At 40.8% G+C, this 8,178-nt stretch overlaps 1 long non-coding RNA gene across 1 annotated transcript; it reads right to left on the reverse strand.

Moving 5' to 3' along the window:
* Positions 1–6,981: 6,981 nt before the first annotated feature.
* LOC103665308 lies at positions 6,982–7,524 on the reverse strand. The gene is made up of 2 exons (XR_569264.2): positions 7,340–7,524; positions 6,982–7,212 (listed from the first exon to the last, which is right to left on the reverse strand). It is a non-coding gene; the product is annotated as an uncharacterized LOC103665308 (long non-coding RNA).
* Between the last annotated feature and the right edge of the window lie 654 nt (positions 7,525–8,178).

The raw sequence follows: 8,178 nt of genomic DNA on the forward strand, positions 1-8,178 counted from the left end.
CAAGATATCCTTCTTTTTTTATATTCCATATCACAATTTCTTTTTTTCCTCTAGCTTTATTGAGATACAACTGGCATATAACATTGTAGAAGTTTAAAGTGTACGAGGTGTTGGTTGTTCCATTCATCCAGGACGGACACTTGAGTTTTTTCCATAGTTTGGCTACTGTGAATAATGCCACAGGGACCACGGGAATGCAGATATCTCTTCAAGGCAATGATTTCATTTTCTTTGGGTACATGCCCAGAACTGGAATTGCTGGATCATCTGGCAGTTCTATTTTTAGTTTTGAGGAATCTTCATATTGTTTTCCATAGTGCCTATACCAATTGATATTCCCACCAGTAGTATACAAAGATTTCCTTTTCTCCACATCCAGGCCAACATTTGTTATCTGTTATTTTTTGTAGTTTTCATACTAATAGGTGTGAGGTGCTATTTCATTATGGTTTTGATTTCTATTTTTATGATAGTTAGTGATGTTGAGCGTCTTTTCATATACCTGTTGGCCATTTGTATGTCTTCTTTAGAAAAATGTCAATTCAAGTCCTTTGCCCATTTTTTTAAAAAAATTTTATTTTATTTTATTTTATTTATTTATTTTTATTTTTTATTTTTTTTTATTTATAATGATTTTTTATTTTATTATGTTAGTCACCATACAGTACATCCCCGGTTTCCAATGTAAGGCTCGATGATTCATTAGTTGCGTATAACACCCAGTGCACCATGCAATACGTGCCCTCCTTACTACCCATCACCGGTCTATCCCATTCCCCTACCCCCCTCCCCTCTGAGGCCCTCAGTTTGTTTCTCATAGTCCATAGTCTCTCATGTTTCATTCCCTTTGCCCATTTTTAAATCAGGTTGGATTTTCTCTTTAGTTTTGTTTTACTTTGTGCTATTAAGCTGTGTGAGTTCCTTATGTATTTTCGATATTGTCCCTTATCACTTACATGCCTGAAAATATTTTCTCCCAATCTGTAGGTTGCCTTTTCATTTTATTGTTTCTTTTACTGTGCGAAGGCATTTTAGTTTGTTGTAATCCCATTTGTTTATTTTTGCTTTTGTTGCCTCCACTTTTGGTGTCATATCCTAAAATTCATTGCCAAGGCCGATGTCAAGGAGTTTTTCCCTATGCACTCTTCCAGGAGTTTTATCGTTTTAGGTCTTACTTTAAGTCTTTAATTCATTTTCAGTTGATTTTTCTAAATAGTGTAAGGTGTCGGTCCAGTTTCATTGTTTTGTGTGTGGATATCCAGTTTTCTTGGCAGAATTGATTGAAAAGACTGTTGTTTCCCCATTGTGTATTCTTGGCACCCTTGTTGAAAATTAGTTGGCTGTATATGCTTGGGTTTGTTTCTGGGCTCTCTATTCTGTTCCATTTTCTATTTTTATGCTGCTACTGTACTATTTTGGTTACTATGACTTTCTAGTATAATTTGAAATAAGGAAGTGTGATATCTCCAACTCCGTTCTTCACTCTCAAGACTGTTTTGACTATTTGGACTCTTTGATGGTTCCATACGAATTTTAGAGTTATTTTCTCTACTGTGAAAAATGCTATTGGAATTTTGATAGAGATTGTGTTGGGTCTCTCTACAGCATTGAGTGTACTATGTTCTTTACACAACTTAACTCATTTACTTCTCATCACAAATTCCTGTGTTTGGTGCTGTTACCTCCATTTGACCAATGAGAAAGTGAAGGCTCAGAGAGTAAAAATGGTGTACCCAAGCTAACAAGCATCTGCGTTCAAATCTGAATTCAATTCTGAACCCTGAAGCCTGGGCTCTTTCCTCTCTGCAGAATGAGGTCGAGGCTGGACATGGAGAATTTATATCGTGGTGTCCTAAGTCCTGAAAACTATTATTTCAAAAGATAATTTTAAGCTCGGGAATTAAGGGAAAGCTTTTGATAGGTGGGAAATTGCTTAGAAGAGCAAAATGTGTCCCATCACCACCATCTCTATTAAATTTATTCACTAACACCTGTGGTTTGTAAACAGAGTTTATCAAAGGGGTGGGGGTAAGGGGCAGGAGTGTATTTGTCCTGGATCTTGCATTCACAAAAACTCTTAAAGCTGATCTTTGATATTATCACTGAATAAGGTCATACCCACAGTCACAGAAATATATATATATATATATATATATATTTTAAAGATTTTATTTATTCATTCGACAGAGATAGAGACAGCCAGCGAGAGAGGGAACACAAGCAGGGGGAGTGGGAGAGGAAGAAGCAGGCTCATAGTGGAGGAGCCTGATGTGGGGCTCGATCCCATAACGCTGAGATCACGCCCTGAGGCGAAGGCAGATGCTTAACTGCTGTGCCACCCAGGCGCCCCACACAGAAATATATTGATAGAATATTTAATATTCAACTTTGAACTGTTTATCCCATTATGGACACAGTGAATGTACTACAAAGTGCAAATATATATATATATAGGTTTGGTTCCTCTATTCCTCTGTAGAAAGGCCACAACACTATTTTGGGATTCAATTATTTTATTTTTATTTTTTTATTCTCTTCATTCTTACTCTTTTTCTTTTATGTATTTGTTTATTTTCAAATTCCAGTAAGATTAATATACATTATAATAAAACTAATATTATATATCAGTTCCAGATGTACAACATAGTGCTTCAACAATTCTACATATTACTCAGTGCTCATCATAAGTGTACTCTTAATTCCCTTCACCTATTTCAAGAAGTGCTTATATTTTTAATAACATGAATATATTGCAATATATTTATGCAATCTTAAAATAACATAATTACAATATATTTATGCAGTCTTAAAAGTGTAATTTCTTAAACATAGGCAATGGATTTATTTTAAGAAGTCTTATAATCAAGTCTTGACACTTCTCCTTTTTCTTCTTCCTCCTCCTCTTCTCCCCCTCACTCCCTTCAATATACTGTATTCCAAAGGGAGAACAAAAGGGTTAGTGGTCACCTTGACCTCAGGGGCTTTGTGAGGGGATCCTGTAGCACAGCAAAGCCCTACCTACCTGCACAAATACACCACGGCAAGGGAAAAAGAACTCTGAGAAAATAAGGAATCTTACCTTTCCTTTGATAAATAGGTGTTCCGGACGCAGGTCTGACGCTATGCACTAATGCCATTCTGGGCGCTTTTAGAGTCCTGCAGCCCGGTAAGGTACTGCGTAGCTACTCTAGGTTGCCCTCGATTGTATCTGCGTGACAACATAAAAGTTTTCTAAATGGAAAAGGCTAACACAAAGCATCTTCGCATGTTCAGTATGTTCCAATACAAGCCCCACCTTGTGGTTGGAAAGGAGCAACACCACACTCCTGTCTACAAAAGATTTGCCAAAAGGTGGGGCTGGGAAAGTTTCAGGAAATGCAGCCACGATTGTAGGCAAGCACGTAGCCCTCTATTCTTTTCATTTCTCGTTTCTCTGGAATTACATCGGTTCACTTGCTCACTTCCTCTGTGTGCGTGTGTGTGCGTGTGCACCTGTGTGCGCTGTTGCATTTAAACACCTGGGATTGTCATCTGTTCTATCTACTGACGTCCAGTTTCATCTTCATCAGATTTCCAAGTTTCTTGGAAACTGGGCTTCCCAGAAGTTTCTTCTTCCATTGACGGTGTTAGGGTCAAGCGAGCTTGTTCTTCACCCGCGCTGTTCAGAGACACCGCGGGGGCCAGTGCAGCCTCAGCCATAGTGGCTGGTCAGAGAGTGTGGCTGTGGATTGCGTATATGTGTGTACTGGGGAGGGGACAGTCTGTCTGTCTATCTGTTCAGGGTGGGGAGGACTGAGGGGAGGAGAACGGAGATGAGAATGGAAGAAACGAACAAGGATGTTAGGACACCTGTTTTTCTCTCCAAAAAGCAGGCATTTCCTTCATGCCAAGTACTATTAAAATGGTCACATCAAAATTATCTTTGTAATATGTACCAATGTAATGTACAACAGTATTGTTTAAAAAAAACAGTTGTGGTAAATACACATAACATACAATTTGCCGTCTTAGCCATTTTTAAAGGTACCGTTCAGTGATATCAAGTACATTCTCATTGTGGTGCCGCCATCAACACTGTCCCTCTTCTGAACCGTTAACACTGACTTTGAAATAAAAATGACCTTGGTTCAATTTGAGACTCTTAGTGGAATCACTTTTGTATGAGGCCTCAGTCTGTCTTACCTGTAAATTTTTTAATTTTAATTTTTTATTTATTTTTAAAAAATATTTTACTTATTCATTTGACAGAGAGAGAGACAGCCAGCAAGAGAGGCAACACAGGCAGGAGGCATAGGAGAGGAAGAAGCAGGCTCCCAGTGGAGGAGCCTGATGTGGGGCTCGATCCCAGGACTCTGGGATCACGCCCTGAGCTGAAGGCAGATGCTTAACGACTGAGCCACCCAGGCGCCCCATCACCTGTAAATTTTTTTAAGCACACTGACAAGGTTGTTGTGAGGATTAAATAATTAATGTTTGTGAAGCACTTAGTATAGTGATAAATGATAGTATTCTTTCGTTTTTGTTTTTGTTTTTTAGAGGGAGAACACACGTGCCTGTGTGACGGGGGGAGGGGCAGAGGGAGAGGAAGAGAGAATCTTAAGCAGGCTCCACAGCCAAGCGGGGAGCCTGAGACAGGGCTCAAGCTCATGATCCTGAGATCATGACTTGAACCAAAATCAAGAGTCGGACGATCAGCTGACTGAGCCATCCAGGTTCCCCTAAATGATAGTATTCTTATTGTTATTATCATGACTTCCTGTCATTCTAGGCACTTATTACTTCTCCATAAATGAGATGATCCCAAATCTACTGACACCATTTCCCTCACTCCTAGATCTTTGGCAAACATACCCTATTGCTCCATAGATTTCTTACATCATCATCATTATTATTATTATTATTATTATTATTATTATTTTAGAACTGTGTGTCATTTCCTATAGCAGGGAAATGGGCCCCGGGTTGGGGGGGAGTAGCTGCCGAGTCAATCGAAGAATAATCTTTAGCACAACTCTGTTCCAACACATTCAAATGATCAAATTATCTCAACAACTAGCACAGCAGATGCTGAGAATTGGTGGGGCAGGGCCAAGGTCTGGGCCGCCAGGCCTCAGTACTCCTTCGGCAGGACAGCCTCCACCCAAGAGGTCCGGCTGCACCTCGGTTTCCAGGACACAGTTTGCATGCCTCACTGCGGTGAAAGTCTTACTCCAGTGGACCCAAACTCTCCAAACTCCTCTCTAGCTCTGTCTGTCTCTCTCCCGCCCTCAGCGTCAGTCTTTCCATTCTCCAGGCTCTTTGAGCATAGTACACACTCTGTCTGGAACACCCTTCCTCCACCAACCTCTCTCTCTCTCTCTTTTCTTTTTTTTTTCCCTCAACAAACTTATTGATCCTTTACAAGGTCTGGGCAGCAGCATCCTCTTTACCTTGCCTTCAACCTGCCCCCTTCTGGGTTCTGGTCTCCCCTAAATCTGTGAGCCTACCTCTAGCCTGGGGGCAGGGGAGTACGTCAGAATGGCCTAGAAGGCTTGTTGAGACATAAATCACAGGACTCTACTCCCAGAGTTTCTATTTCAGAAGGTCTAGGGGACCCAAGAATTTGCATTTCTACAAGTTCCTAGGTGAGGTTGATGCTGTTTTTCTAGGGAACAGAATTTAAGACCCGCTGCTGTAGCCTCCTATACGGTATCACGAGGAATTCTGTCTGTTTGTTTCTCCCTCTGGACAGTGACTTCTGTATAACAAGGTCTGAGCAGAATCCCAAGATCCTAGTCCATAGTGAGCACAGAAAAACATTTCCTGATACAGCAGCTCTTCCAGACTCAGCAGCCACGCAGTAGCCATGACCATCCACAGTCCACTTCCTCTGCAGGCTTCATTAGGAGAAATTTCTGAGGCATGACTCAATATACATTTCTGTGCAAGGCCCCTTGCTGACATGCTGCAGGAGTCATGGTATGAGCCCACTGACCACGTGTGGGATTTCCCAAGGATTTTGGAAATCTCCCTTCAAATCCCCAGTCTTCAGTGAATTTTCCATCACATGTGCCTCAAAGATAAGAACAATAAAACATTGTTTTCTTGTGGATATGTCACCAATTGTGTAAATGTCTGTCATTGACTTTGCTATTAGAAGCCACAAAAAGACATAGGGGAAGCTACACAAGGCTTATCTTAAAATTTTGCTAAAATGTTTCCCGTATGTAAATTATTTGTATTTCTGGTGAAGGGTAGGGAACAAGAAAGGCTGGACTCCACGTCAAGGAAAATACTATGTTACGGAAAGATCCTTCGAATGTGACCTAATGGAAACTTTTCATGGGACCAATTCCATTCCACCTACTACCCTACTAACCATATCTGCTTTTGTACGATGACATGACAAGTCTAAATCGAAATCTACCAAATTCAGGGGAAAATCTGCTTCGTTCAACTTCCGCTACATGCTTGAAGCCGGGAACCAAAGTGCTGCTTCCCAAAAGTGTGCTGGTTTCATTTTCACATGTGAAACATGCAGGTGTTAGTCTTTTCAACTGTGCTGATCAGTTCTATGAAGAAATTGCTAATAATTTCTACAGTGGTAGCGGGTGAGAGAACTCATCCTGGCTCTGTATTTTCGAAGACCTCTGTGAAAGAAATTTCAGTTTCCTCAGGCAAGCTTTCATTCCCAGGACTAAAAAAGATGAAGCAAGGCAATAGGAATAATCCAGCTCCCTCACTACATATCTTCCCCTATTTTTTTTTTGCAATTGTTTCCCAGTCTTTATGGGGCCACCCAATTCTGTTGCTTTTATTTCTTCATTAACACCATAATCGCCAGGGCACCAATTACTTAATACTCAGTACGTGAACACATGTGTAGGGAGCTGAACTCAAAATGCTAATTCAGTTGCATACCTCGTGAATGACCAACAGTTAACTTACAGATATTTAATCAGCGAAAAATAAAGATAGCGAACAACGCAGACACATTTCTAGTCATTTTTACTAGTACATTTATTATAAACAAGTTGTAGCCTTTAATGGCATACACAGGCACCTGGGGCTGACAAATGGAGGCATAAACACAGGAAAGATCGTAGGTGATGGGTTACATGCTTGCCTACCCCCGAGCACCAGACCAGAGTGTGCTGGTCCTCAGCATCACTCATCTTTATATCAGATTGGATGCCACTGGACCAGCATGGGCCTCTTCCTGCATCATCAGTTCTAGAGAGTGCAAAGTAAATTGAAATACTACTTTTATGGTACACTAAAGTAATCAAGAAAAAATTATCAAGTAGGAAATGCTGCTTAGATCTTTATGTTAAAACAAATGCTTTCAAAGCAATTTTACCTTTGTGTGGGCCATCAGGCTACTACTGCTGGTCTCCAATCCCTAGGCTCCAAATGCTCTCCTGTGCCGTTAGAGCTGCTCTGGTTGCAAGAGGGAGAAGTGCTGGTGCACGGTGGTTTCTGCGGACTCCTGCTCACTCCTATCAGCTCCGCTGTGTTTAGCAATATGTTGCAGATAAGTGTGTGCTTATATTCTGTCTCCTGCTAGAGGGGCACTCTGTGAGGACAGGGACTGTGTCATTTAAATCCTACCCCTTCCACTGTGCTCAGCACATGGCTTACTGTCCTGCGGACAGAGTGAGACTTATTAACTCCAGGACAGATGTTACTTGAGGAATATTCCAGTGCAGAATTGATTAGAAGCAAAATTGTGGAGAAGTTGCTATCAAATTTCTCAAACCACCCCACTTCCATACTCCGCTTCCAGAGCCCAAGACCACCATTGTATCTTCTCCTTTCCTCGTTTCAAAAGCCCTCTTTTGATTTGTCTTTTATGATGTCACAGAAATGATTAATAAAACCTGGAGTGTTCTCCTAAGAGAAAAATGCGTATTTGAACAGGGAACAAATCCTTAGACCAAAGGGAATTGCAGGCATCAGTCAATAGTTGGAGAGAAATGGTTTTTGTCGTAGAGGATTCCCAGTTCTCTGAACACACAGACGATGACATACCCCAATGACTTATAAGGCCAGACTTGAAGTAATCTTATGCTCGATCACATGAGTCAGACTGAACTCATTTTTTCATGGAAAAAAAAAAAAAAGAAAGATTTGCAAAGTCCAAAATAAGCAGCCAGTAACAGATGGCATTCCACACTGTAGAATCCATTGGGATTAAGT

This window comes from Ursus maritimus, unplaced genomic scaffold (genome assembly GCF_017311325.1).
Source record: "Ursus maritimus isolate PB19 unplaced genomic scaffold, ASM1731132v1 scaffold_8, whole genome shotgun sequence".
Taxonomy (NCBI): Eukaryota; Metazoa; Chordata; class Mammalia; order Carnivora; family Ursidae; genus Ursus; species Ursus maritimus.